This window comes from Mytilus galloprovincialis, chromosome 3 (assembly GCF_965363235.1).
Source record: "Mytilus galloprovincialis chromosome 3, xbMytGall1.hap1.1, whole genome shotgun sequence".
Taxonomy (NCBI): Eukaryota; Metazoa; Mollusca; class Bivalvia; order Mytilida; family Mytilidae; genus Mytilus; species Mytilus galloprovincialis.
In genome coordinates, this window is record NC_134840.1 from 27358360 (window position 1) to 27372688 (window position 14329).

General features: G+C 32.6%; 1 protein-coding gene and 1 long non-coding RNA gene across 2 annotated transcripts in view; one reads left to right on the forward strand and one right to left on the reverse strand.

The window, feature by feature from the left end:
* The window catches only part of LOC143067589 (uncharacterized), a 109076-nt gene that overhangs the window by 10072 nt on the left and 84675 nt on the right, over window positions 1-14329 (reverse strand). The gene's annotated exons all lie outside the window — the stretch shown is intronic.
* LOC143067588 (uncharacterized) overlaps window positions 8068-14329 on the forward strand; it is a 107457-nt gene continuing 101195 nt past the window's right edge. The window contains exon 1 of the mRNA XM_076240939.1: window positions 8068-8191. The gene's annotated coding sequence lies outside the window, so the exon portion shown is untranslated. The remainder of the gene's footprint in view (window positions 8192-14329) is intronic.

The window sequence follows — 14329 nt, forward strand, 5'->3', positions numbered from 1 at the left end:
TAAACTTCATCAAAAACTACCTCGACCAAAAACCTTAACCTGAAGCGGGACAGACGGACGGACGGACGAAGAACAAACGCCGGATTCACAGACTAGAAAACATAATGCCCATAGATGGGACATAAAATGTATTCTTGAAAGTAAAAGTAGTGATTTGGCAAAAATGAAAGTAGGGTAAAGTTTAGAGGGAGGCAGGACCTTTTTCCGGGACGTCGGGATCGGGTGTTTTTTACGCTAGGGATTTGGGGATTGATCCTTACGGGATCCGGGAATATATATTTTTTGATTTCTGGATATGAAGGTCTTTAAATTTTGCATTTCGGGATTTCATGTTTTTAAGCCCGGGATCTCGGGATCAGGACCCCTCCGACCACCCCTCAAATTAGCATTAGTCGGTCTTAGTCATTTATACAAGATTCATATCCTACCATTGGCATGCTAATAAGGCTCTCAAAAGATAAAGCACTGATGGATTGTCCTAGAAGCATATTTTTATTCGACTAATAATGGTCTATATATAAACAGATACATTTATTTCATGTTTGAAGCGGTGCAAATTTTTAATTTAATTTGACTTTTACCAAAAGATGCATTGTAGCAAAGGAGAAGAATAATTGTGGTCTGAGGCCAAAAACACAAAAATAATTGAATTTAACACGGAAAGGAAACAAATATCGGTCTTTGGAAAAAGGGAGAGGGCTTTTGATACCTTTTATGAACTTCTCCATACATAATATCTTTTACAAAAAATCATCCTACAACAGTCCACAAGCTGTATATGCCCGCGATTTCGCGGGTGTGTTCTAGTTTGAATTAATTTAATTACTCTGTATTTGAAAATTAACTATTTAGATTGTTTAATTTTTACAATTTAAAGATAGGAGAAAATACGAGAGCGACATTCAAACCCACAAGTCGAAAATAAACGGACAACGTCATGGCTAAAAAAAATTTAAAAAAAAACATGACAAACGAGATAGTACAAAACAACAAAACACAGAAAAAGATAAGACTGAGCAACACGAAAAAGCACAAATATTTGAAGTCTAATATTGTTGTTGACAATTTATGGACAAGTCGTATTATGAAAAATACCAACTCATCAGGAACAGATGATACATAAATTATCTACTTTGTCGGACTTTATATGCAAATATTTTTGAGTTTATTGGAATAAGTTCATGAACAGGTACACACACAATAATTGCTATTATGATAGGTTATTTATAGAAACAGCGGTCGGTAATTCATTGTTAAATTGACACAACAAACAGAGGATAAAGCTGTGCTTTTAGTACGGTTGTCTTTCGTTCATATGTATATGAAAGGTAATGACAAAAACACTGCATCCCGCCTAAAATCTAAACTTTTCAATAGACGTATAAGATTCATCCGAGTACTCGAGTATCATGACCGAGTATCCGAGTATTAAATTTCAGTTCTTTTGACATCCCTAGTTATTTGTATTAATTATCGAGGTAAAGGATTGAATTTAGAAAAAAAATTGTTGAAAGCTAGAAATCAATGTTCGTTCTCATTAAAATAGTTACACGCTTCCATCAGTTGCAAGTATATTAATTGGTAAACAATATATTGTTTTCTAATTAATTAGTCTGGTCATACATTGTCTTTCACGATCAAAATAAAGCGTTGCCTGATCGTTCACAATCAAGTTTGATGAAAAATCAACAAAATTCAACAAGATTTTCATAAAAAAAATGAACGGTTTCAAGGGAGGAGCATACTTTTATTTCCCTGTACTATCGGACACACCAAAGATGAAGTTTCAAATATATCATGATATATTGGAATGCGACCATTAAAGTTACAAAAAGCGTGTTTTTTTTAATGAAATTCATAGACATGTATTGCGCTATTTTTCGGATTTGTTCTGCGTTATGACAATTCAGCGATTTTCAAATATTTTAAGGTAGAATTTACATTTGATTACATTCATGATCCAGTACCAGATCTTTCACTATCCAAAACGCAATGCTTAACCACCGTTAGGTATTCTTTCACGACCAATTATCTCGATAAACCGAATTACACCCGTGGAATTCACGATCTTATACCAGAGCTTTCACGATCCAATCGTAATATTTAACCACCGTTGGGTATTCTTGCACGATCTTTATTCTCGATGAACATAATGATACCCTTTAAATCGGCTATATAACAAAGAAATGTTCGTAATGTAGAACATATAACCTTGGTGGGTGTTTTATTTTTTCACCGTCTCAGTCGGGATACCAACCTTAACACACTTATATTTAAAAAAAAAACTTGTTTATTAAGTATCAAATACATTTTTTGAAGCGTTCAATTTAAAGTGGGCTGTTATTGAAAAAGGTAGGCATTTGTTTTTAAATAATTTTTTTACTTATATAGCAGAAGTCTATTTATTATGTCATTTATACAAATATATAATGCATAAAAGGGGAGTGTTTGCCAACAATACTAGTTGAGAGGTTAACAAATTTCCAGAGCCGTGAGCCGAGGGAAATTTGTTTATCTCTCAACCGATATGTTTTGCAAAAAATAACCTTGCAAGCGTGATAAAATTTTTTAATTACATCGATTGTTCTTTTTATCCATCCATCTATATTGACGTGAGAATTTTTCTTGTAATCAGGTAACTCGCAAAAAATTTGTTTCATAATAATCATAGTATTATGATGTTTATGTAACTTAAAGCCAACGGGGTCAAAATTCTTAATTTGTAACTTGTAACTTAGTCAAGTCAATTTAGTGAACAACATGAAACTAATTGCAACACAAGGTTTTTCTGTGAAAAACAAACTACATGTATCTATGAACAACATACTTAAACTATACAAAAATATATTTTTCGGAAAGTGGTTTAAATCATGAAAACATTTTGAAGTAAAAGTAAGGTAATATGAGTTGCTTCCCCTTATTTGCCAAAGTTGAAAAAAATTATACAAAAAACGTTCTGTATTTTTTAAAATAGTTCAAGTAATACAATACAATACAAGGCATATTTATCTCATATCAAAAGAATAATATTACAAATGCATCACTTTCCTGTCTCAAAATTTGTATATTTAAATAAAGATATAGACCGAGATTGTGTTCTGCTATTTTATAATTCAAAATCTGATTCTCCACAATAGTAATTGCATGTAACCTATAACAGAAGCCTATTAGAAGTTAGATTAATCAACATAGTCACATTTTAACTAGGTTAATGAAAGAAATATACCCCTGTGTTTAAGTTCATTTTAGTTGGGGGAGGTGTGTTCATGAAGCACAAGATTTTGGCCATTAAAATAAAAAAATTTTACAAGACTTAATTTTTGAAATTCGAAGTTTTTTAATTTATTTTTTTACCACACCTTTTCTTCTTGAACAAACATGTTAAGATATAAAATCGAACAATGTTTTTCAGAAAAAAAAACCAGAATAATGAGTGTTAAATGATTGTATGTTAAATATTTTTTCACAAATGAAAATTCCAGGCTCCAGAAGCAAATAACTACTGATGTAATTAGCGAAGATCTCAGTACTTGCACACCATATAAGTAAAGCTTTGGCTGTAACAGTAAACCCACAACGGTTCAAGTTCCATACCAGGAAAGTCGCCTTCAAAACATCAATATAATATAATTATAATAACACTGAACCCACTTTTCACTGATTTCTAATCGGATGTGTACGGATTTATATTTTTTGTCGGTGCCAAGAGTATTTATTCATCAACTGTAATAAGCTTCGAAGTAGCTATTGGAACTTAGTGTCATTTTATTAAAAGGTTTAGTATATATATATATATACTCTGTGCTGACCTTTTTTAGTTGAGCCCTTTCGAACTGAATTTTACAATTTGCACTTATGTTGTTTGCTATTTCACAACTGTTCCTGATTATGGGAGTGCTCTTGACAAAGCTTCCCTGGAAATTGCCTGAAACAATATCTACATTTCATGCTAATTCAGTGAACTAGTGTATGTTCCAAAAAATTAGAAAGCTTCCATATCTGAAATTAAACCTGGATATTGATAGAGCTTGCTAAGTAAAATTGGTCTGTGTTTAACTGTGACTTTATGCAGTTCAAATGTTGAAAAAGCAGCTAATGAAAAAATACACAAAAAAGGACTACAATCAATGACGATGCAATAACACTAGAAAAATAACACTTCCAGCAATTAACATGACAAATTCAAAGGCAGTAGCCGAATTGGAACATCTAATACATAAAATATCTCAAATTTTATGGATTTCCTGAAGTTACTTAAATCAATCAAACAGTCTACAGAAAAAACTGAGCTTTGAAGACTATCTAATTTTCAGAAGTTTTAAGAATGCCAAAAAAAAACTCTAAAAAGAACCTAATCATACATGAGATCTCATAAACATGTTTAACCCCGCCGCATTTTTGCGCCTGTCCCAAGTCATGAGCCTCTGGCCTTTGTTAGTCTTGTATTTTTTTAATTTTAGTTTCTTGTGGACAATTCGGAAATCAGTATGGCGTTCATTATCACTGAACTAGTATATATTTGTTTAGGGGCCAGCTGAAGGACGCCTCCGGGTGCGGGAATGTCTCGCTACATTGAAGACCTGTTAGTGACCTTCTGCCGTTGTTTTTTCTATGGTCGGGTTGTTGTCTCTTTGACACATTCCCCATTTCCATTTCCATTGTCGTTTGCCTGTTATACATCTTGAGCTATTTCTCTTCACATTTTCACTCACTTTAGTTCCCTTGAAAAATCCCCTTTTAATACTAAATAAAATCAGTTAATAACAAAAAATGTTTATCCTGACACTACTATTTTTTATAGTAGTACCAGCAATGTCCTTTCCTTCCGGGTTAAGGTTTGTTTTCATGTGCACTACTTGTAACAAAAATAGAAAGTCAAACAGTCTATCGTCTGAAATTGTTGACCAGATCATATTTCTAAACAAGAATAAAATCAAAATGACCTGCGGTGAACCCTACGCAACTGATTGGACACATTTTTAACGGTGTTTGGACACGAGCAACACCTTCATGGATTAAAAATGAACTCATCACAAGCCGTAAAAACTTACATTTGTTTGTTAATCAAGACGTCTATGTAAACGTGATTGGTATGATATGTACTAGTACATCTATACTATTAAACGAGAAGACCTCATTTTGTGTGTCGCTTCTCTTCCTTCCAAGATAAAATAATCATCATGCCTCTGTGTTCTATGGGTAACATGAATAGTTGCATTTGTCATCCATTCTTATAATTATTTAGATTGAGTTATCTTTGGAGAAAAACGACAAAAAAAGGAGTCCGGATATTAATTCCGTCATCAGACGGACTTTTAGTCAAATAAGACTTCCGGTTTGAAACATGCACAAGTACAACCAATCGTATGATCGATAACACAAATGAAAAACAAATAAGCCAATCAGAGCGTTCTCCATATCATGGTGTTTAGATCACAAAAACCACAACTATTATACCTCCTTAGAGAGGTTATTTTTCGCGTTTATCTACATGTAAACTACGATTATACTACTTTAATATATAGAGACTCTCTGTATTCTATCTACTGTTTTCTTTGAAATGTTTACTATTTAAGGGGTCATACCAGTTGCATATATATTTAAATAAGTAAAATACGTGGAAACAAGAATATGTCCATAGTACACGGATGCCACATCGGACCTACATTTACTAAGTTTCGAGTTGGTTGGACTTAAACTTCATCAAAAACTACCTCGACCAAAAACCTTAACCTGAAGCGGGACAGACGGACGGACGGACGAAGAACGAACGCCGGATTCACAGACTAGAAAACATAATGCCCATAGATGGGACATAAAATGTATTCTTGAAAGTAAAAGTAGTGATTTGGCAAAAATGAAAGTAGGGTAAAGATTAGAGGGAGGCAGGACCTTTTTCCGGGACGTCGGGATCGGGTGTTTTTTACGCTAGGGATTTGGGGATTGATCCTTACGGGATCCGGGAATATATATTTTTTGATTTCTGGATATGAAGGTCTTTAAATTCTTCATTTCGGGATTTCATGTTTTTAAGCCCGGGATCTCGGGATCAGGACCCCTCCGACCACCCCTCAAATTAGCATTAGTCGGTCTTAGTCATTTATACAAGATTCATATCCTACCATTGGCATGCTAATAAGGCTCTCAAAAGATAAAGCACTGATGGATTGTCCTGGAAGCATATTTTTATTCGACTAATAATGGTCTATATATAAACAGATACATTTATTTCATGTTTGAAGCGGTGCAAATTTTTAATTTAATTTGACTTTTACCAAAAGATGCATTGTAGCAAAGGAGAAGAATAATTGTGGTCTGAGGCCAAAAACACAAAAATAATTGAATTTAACACGGAAAGGAAACAAATATCGGTCTTTGGAAAAAGGGAGAGGGCTTTTGATACCTTTTATGAACTTCTCCATACATAATATCTTTTACAAAAAATCATCCTACAACAGTTCACAAGCTGTATATGCCCGCGATTTCGCGGGTGTGTTCTAGTTTGAATTAATTTAATTACTCTGTATTTGAAAATTAACTATTTAGATTGTTTAATTTTTACAATTTAAAGATAGGAGAAAATACGAGAGCGACATTCAAACCCACAAGTCGAAAATAAACGGACAACGTCATGGCTAAAAAAAAATTAAAAAAAACATGACAAACGAGATAGTACAAAACAACAAAACACAGAAAAAGATAAGACTGAGCAACAAGAAAAAGCACAAATATTTGAAGTCCAATATTGTTGTTGACAATTTATGGATAAGTCGTATTATGAAAAATACCAACTCATCAGGAACAGATGATACATAAATTATCTACTTTGTCGGACTTTATATGCAAATATTTTTGAGTTAATTGGAATAAGTTCATGAACACGTACACAAACAATTATTGCTATTATGATAGGTTATTTATAGAAACAGCGGTCGGTTATTCATTGTTAAATTGACACAACAAACAGAGGATAAATCTGTGCTTTTAGTACGGTTGTCTTTCGTTAATATGTATATGAAAGGTAATGACAAAAACACTGCATCCCGCCTAAAATCAAAACTTTTCTATAGACGTATAAGATTCATCCGAGTACTCGCAAGTACTCGAGTATCATGACCGAGTGTCCGAGTATTAAATTTCAGATCTTTTGACATCCCTAGTTATTTGTATTAATTATCGAGGTAAAGTATTGAATTTAGAAAAAAATTGAAAGCTAGAAATCAATGTTCGTTCTTATTAAAATAGTTACACGCTTCCATCAGTTGCAAGTATATTAATTGGTAAACAATATATTGTTTTTTAATTAATAAGTCTGGTCATACATTGTCTTTCACGATCAAAATAAAGCGTTGCCTGATCGTTCACGATCAAGTTTGATGAAAAATCAACGAAATTCAACAAGAGTTTCAAGGGAAGAGCATACTTTTATTTCCCTGTACTATCGGACACACCAAAGATGAAGTTTCAAATATATCATGATATATTGGAATTTGGACCATTAAAGTTACAAAAGCGTGTTTTTTATAATGAAATTCATAGACAGGTATTGCGCTATTTTTCGGATTTGTTCTGCGTTTTGAAAATTCAGCGATTTTTCAAATATTTTAAGGTAGAATTTACATTTGATTACATTCATGATCCAGTACCAGATCTTTCACTATCCAAAACGCAATGCTTAACCACCGTTAGGTATTCTTTCACGACCAATTATCTCGATAAACCGAATTACACCCGTGGAATTCACGATCTTATACCAGAGCTTTCACGATCCAGTGGCGGATCCAGAAATTTTCATAAGTGGGGGCCCACTGACTGACCTAAGAGGGGGCCCGCTCCAGTCACGCTTCAATGATTCCCTATATAAGCAACCAATTTTTTTCCCAAAAAGGAAGCCCGGGCCCCCTGGGCCCCCCCCTAAATCCGCCTCTGCGATCCAATCGTAATATTTAACCACCGTTGGGTATTCTTGCACGATCTTTATTCTCGATGAACATAATGAGACCCTTTAAATCGGCTATACAACAAAGAAATGTTCGTAATGTAGAACATATAACCTTGGTGGGTGTTTTATTTTTTCACCGTCTCAGTCGGGATACCAACCTTAACACACTTATATTTAAAGAAACTTGTTTATTAAGTATCAAATACATTTTTGAAGCGTTCAATTTAAAGTGGGCCGTTATTGAAAAAGGTAGGCATTTGTTTTCAAATAACTTTTTAAATTATATAGCAGAACTCTATTTATTATGTCATTTATACAAATATAAAATGCATAAAAGGGGTGTGTTTGCCAACAATACTAGTTGAGATGATAACAAATTTCCAGAGCCGTCAGCTGAGGGAAATTTGTTTACCTCTCAACCGATATGTTTTGCTAAAAATAACCTTGTAAGCGTGATAAAAGTGTTTAATTACATCGATTGTTCTTTTTATCCACCCATCTATGTTGACGTGAGAATTTTTCTTGTAATCAGGTAACTCGCAAAAAAAATGTTTCATAATAATCATAGTATTATGATATTTATGTTACTTGCCCGATAAGTATGGAAAGCCAACGGGGTCAAAATTCTTAATTTGTAACTTGTAACTTAGTCAAGTCAATTTAGTGAACAACATGCAACTAATTGCAACACAAGGTTTTTCTCTGAAAAACAAGTCTGTTACTACATGTATCTATGAACAACATACTTAAACTATACAAAAATATATTTTGCGGAAAGTGGTTAAATTCATGAAAACATTTTGAAGTCAAAGTAAGGTAATATGAGTTGCTTCCCCTTATTTGCCAAAGTTGAAAAAAAAAATATACAAAAAATGTTCTGTATTTTTTAAAATAGTTCAAGTAATACAATATAATACAATACAATGCATATTTATCTCAATTCAAAAGAATAATATTACAAATGCATCACTTTCCTGTCTCAAAATTTGTATATTAAAATAAAGATATAGACCGAGATTGTGTTCTGCTATTTTATAATTCAAAGATCTGATTCTCCACAATAGTAATTGCATGTAACCTATAACAGAAGCCTATTATAAATTAGAATAACCAACATAGTCACAGTCTAACTAGGTTAATGAAAGAAATATACCCCTGTGTTTAAGTGAATTTTAGTTGGGGGAGGTGCGTTCATGAAGCACAAGATTTTGGCCATTTAAATAAATAATTTAATTTTTGAAATTCAAAGTTTTTTAATTTATTTTTTTACCACACCTTTTCTTCTTGAACAAACATGTTAAGATATAGAATCGAACAATGTTTTTCAGAAAATAAAAAAGAATAATGAGTGTTAAATGATTGTATGTTAAATATTTTTTCACAAATGAAAATTCCAGGCTCCAGAAGCAAACAACTACTGATGTAATTAGCGACGATCTCAGTACTTGCACACCATATAAGTAAAGCTTTGGCTGTAACACTAAACCCACAAGGGTGCAAGTTCGATACCAGGAAAGTCGCCTCCAAAACATCAATATAATATATAATAATAACACTGAACCCACTTTTCACTGGTTTCTAATCGGATGTTTAGGAATTGATATTTTTTGTCTGTGCCAAGAGTATTTATTCACCAACTGTAATTAGCTTCGAACTAGCTATCGGAACTTAGTGTCATTTTATTAATTAGTTTAGTATATATATATACTCTGTGCTGACCTTTTTTAGTTGAGCCCTTTCGAACTGAGTTTTACAATTTGCACTTATGTTGTTTGCTATTTCACAACTGTTCCTGGTTATGGGAGGGCTGACAGAGTGCTCGCAAACATGGTTATCACAAGTAAGTGGCCCTTTAGTACATGGTGGTTATTGTTTGCTGTCTGTCATATTTATTTTTCCCTTAATGGTCTTAACAGTTTTATATTTTAACGATGAGCTATTATAGTTATTAACATCCACACCCTCATCATTGTTCTCTCTTGTGGACATTTTTGTCATTGCCAATCATACAAAATCTTCTTATGTTTTTAAAGTGGGGAGATTTTACAATAAATCATGGTTTCAAACATACTACCAAGAGATCACTGATAAAGTTTAGTGGACCTCCAAAGCTAAACAATTATATTCTTTAGGCATTAGATAAATTTTATTTAAATATTTGTTTAGTTTCGTTCAAATGAGTAATATAGTATAATTATGAATAAAGAGAGATTCGTTTATTTATCTTTTTAAAATCTAATTCGAAATTTATGTAAACGTTGTGCAAACAGAACTGGCACGCGAAGAAATCAACCTTTGTTGTATGAATAGCTAAAGGACAAATTAACCATGATAGCTATGTACAATGGTGGATTCGGCTAATTTATCCATGATGATAACTATGGTCATAGTAATATTATACTATGTGTACATAGTAGAATCAGTTTAAATTAACCCTGATAGCTGTTTACATAGTATGATCATGTCCCATTAACCATGATAGCTATGTTTATATTAGGATCAGGCAAAATTAACCATGATAGCTGTTTACATAGTTTGGTCAGTTCAAATTCCTATAGCTAGTAATGGAAGTAATAACAGAATACTGCATTATAGAAGGTTTATATATCTTTAAGCCGTCTATTGAAAGTGCAAATCGAGAATCTGTTTCTTTTGCGAAGTATTGATATTTTCTTTGTTAAATGAAATGCATTGCGGGGGATTCTCACACGAATGTTGACACTTGTAAGAATAAAGGATTGTTTTGGAAAAAGTACTTTTTATTCTTTTAAAACATAGACTATTTAACAGGACAAATGTGACGATATAAACAATTGTATATTGAATATCTTATCAGAAGTATGTTGAAAATGTACGAGTAATAAGCATTCGCAATGAATAAAACTTATTTGTACGATCTATTATTTTGAGGTGTCAAAATACTTTGCCAATGACGTCCTAAAGACAGTATACGTAGGATTGCTAATGAACGCCATAGTACCCTTTAATTTGATAATAATGCTATTTTTTTCTCCTATGAATGTGACGTTATTTTTATAGAATGGCGATAAGTTCTCTTATGAAAACTTTTCCGATGCGATATTTTCTCATAGAAATGCGATACGTTTTTCATATGACTTTGTCAATATTTGGTATGCATTTATATTGATATTGACATATTTTTATGGTGACAATAAGGCTCTCCCCCTGAGTGATGGTTCATTCACTTCTATAGTTTTGCATTGCTTACAAAGTCATATGAGAAAAGTTGACATTTGTGTTAAAAAACAGTTTATAATTCGATTGTGATCTCCTGGTATACTGTCGTTAATTTATGGGAGTAGGCCGTTGTTATTCTGTGGTTTACACTTCGTAATGACTAATGTACAATCATATTACTTATTTATGCAATTCCCTGTCCTGAATGTCCTTCATTTGTAAGTTTTTTGTATTCCTCTCACATAATGTTGTCATTAAAGCAGTATTTTTAACATTGCCATATAAACAAAAGGTATGGCTAGACATAATAACAGGTTCTGCCTACCAATACCATTTGTTTTAAACGTCCTTTACAAAGTCAGAAATATGGCAGTTGTTATCATATAGTCTGTTTCTATGTATGTTGGCGTTTGTTTTCATTGCAGTTCAGTGTTTCGGTTGACCCATTGGTTTCCTCTTATAGTTGATGTGTTTACCTCAGTTTTGGTTTGTTACCCGAATTTATTTTCGATTTCTCGATTGATGACTGTTGAACAGCAGTTTACTACATTTTCCTTCATATATACAGCTATTATTTGAATTAACATGTTAAGGCTTGACTTTTTGATTTATTTTTTTGAAGTGCCAATCATGGTTTCATAATCCTATTGCAAATCCCAGTTTCTGCAAACCGAATATCGAATGCAAATTGCACAAACAATCGCAAAATAGATTTAAGAACTCGGCTTCCTTTGTAATCAGGATGCATTTGCTTTATCTATCATATCTTCATATTTTGTTTTTTGGATGAAATCATGGTAGATGTTTTACAGATGAATTTAGTGAAGCCTAGTGGCATGTAACTTATGCGTCGGCTTCGTATATATTTTATTGAGAATAACACACCACCTTAATTGGAACATCTAATACATAAAACATCTCAAATTTTAAGGATTTTCTGCAGTTAATACTTAAATAAAAAAAATCAGAAAAACTGAGCTTTAAAGAATATTTTCAGAAGTTTTAAGAATGCCAAAAAAAAAACTCTAAAAAGAACCTAATCATATATAAATCATACACTATTTTTATAGTTACTGTAGTACCAGCAAGGTCCTTTCCTTCCGATGGAAGGTTTTCATTTGCACTACTTGTAACAAAAAATAAAAAGTCAAACAGTACATCGACTGAAATTGTTCACCAGATCATATTTCTAAACAAGAATAAAATCAAAGTGACCTGCGGTGAACCCTACGCAACTAATTAGAGACATTTATAACGGTGTTTGGACACGAGCAACACCTTCATGGATTAAAAATTAACTCATCACAAGCCGTAAAAACTTACATTTGTTTGTTAATCAAGACGTCTATGTAAACGTGATTGGTATGATATGTACATTTGAATTAATTTAATTACTCTGTATTTGAAAATTAACTATTTATATTGTTTAATTTTTACAATTTAAAGATGGGAGAAAATACGAGAGCGACATTCAACTTATATATATTAGGCGCACAACTTATATATATTGTGCGCACAACTTGAATATGTTGTGCGCACAACATAATATTCTGTGCGCACCAAAATAATATGGTGTGCTCCTAAAAATAGGAAAACAGTTTTCACTTGACCATGACCCTATTGTATGGATCATTGAACAAGGTTAAGTGTTCGTGGTTAAGACGAAATCTCAGATACAAAATGCAATAGTTCTTCTATATTTGGTTGTATGGAACAATTTTAATGTCTAAATTCCCACTTGACATATGTCATAATACCTTGACCTCATTTTCAGGGTTAATTGGTACTTTATCTATCGAAAGTATATAGAAGAAACTAAAATTAAAAATTATACAAGACCAACAAAGACCAGAGGCTCCTGACCTTGAAGAGGCCCAAAAAATGAGGCGGAGTTAAACATGTTTTGTGAGATCTCAACCCTCCTGTTATACCTCTAGCCAATGCAGATAAAAACAAAAACCAAACAGCAATACCGACAGTAAAACTCAGTTTAAAAGAAGTCCGTGTCCGATGTCAGAATAGGTAACAAATGAAACTTAACAAATTGACAATGATACATAAAATAACAAAGAACTACTAGCAGTTACTGACATGCCAGCTCCACCCCTCAATTAAACTGATTGAAAGAATATGTCTTAATCATATGAATATCAATCACAATCCCTTCAGTTAGGGGTTGAAAATCATACCATCGTAAAATATATGAGAAGAATATAACCCGTATTTGTATGAGCTATAGTGTATATGTATATAGTTGTCTCGTTGGCAATCACACATCGATCGAGATCAATCGGGCCACAAGTTTTTGAATAAATGATGCCCTAAACGGACCATATTTGGAAAAAATGAATCATAATTGTTTCGTTTGTTTTCAAAATCTTCCAGTGAGGAATTTTATTGACTATTCCTAAATTGCTTCGTAACATTTCAGTTTCATAATGAACACGAACAACATTCTGTAAATTTTATAATCAAATCGATCACAAATAGAAACTATAAGTGACCTCTTGTTCTCTCTTTTATTACTCAGAATGAAACTATAACTTGACCTGAAACATTTGTACACAACTCTTATGAATTTTTAAATCATAATAAGCATGCTGTTCTATATATATAGGGAGCTTGTTGTTTAGTGATTGTCGTTTATTGGTGTGGTTCATCTCTGTTTATCGTTTTGTTATAGTCATTTTGGGCCTTTTATAGTTTGCTGTTTGGTGTGAGCTCCGTGATGAAGATCGTATCATAACCAATATTTGTTAACTTTTAATAAATTATGATTTGGATGGAGAGCTGTCTCATTGGCACTCATATTGCATCTTCTGATTTGTATATGTACTGAGTTTTATCTTTATTTGATCACAACTTTATGGTGAATTTCTTATACTAAACACACCGTCACATTTCAATAACGAACAGTACATTTTGGGTCAGAAACGTACTAAATCATGATCAAACATAGTCATCTTTAATAAATAAAAAAAAGGTGCAGGTGTATTCAGTTTTCAGCGGATTTGACTTACTCTATAGATATAGGAAGATGTACTCTACACTTTTACAATGCTATCTTTAGAGAAACCACTTAATTCATTGACGTTGATGGCACTAAAACTTCATCATAAACTATAACCAAAACATTTACCTTAAACAGAGACGGACGAATGGACGGACGTAAAGACATTTAAATATAAT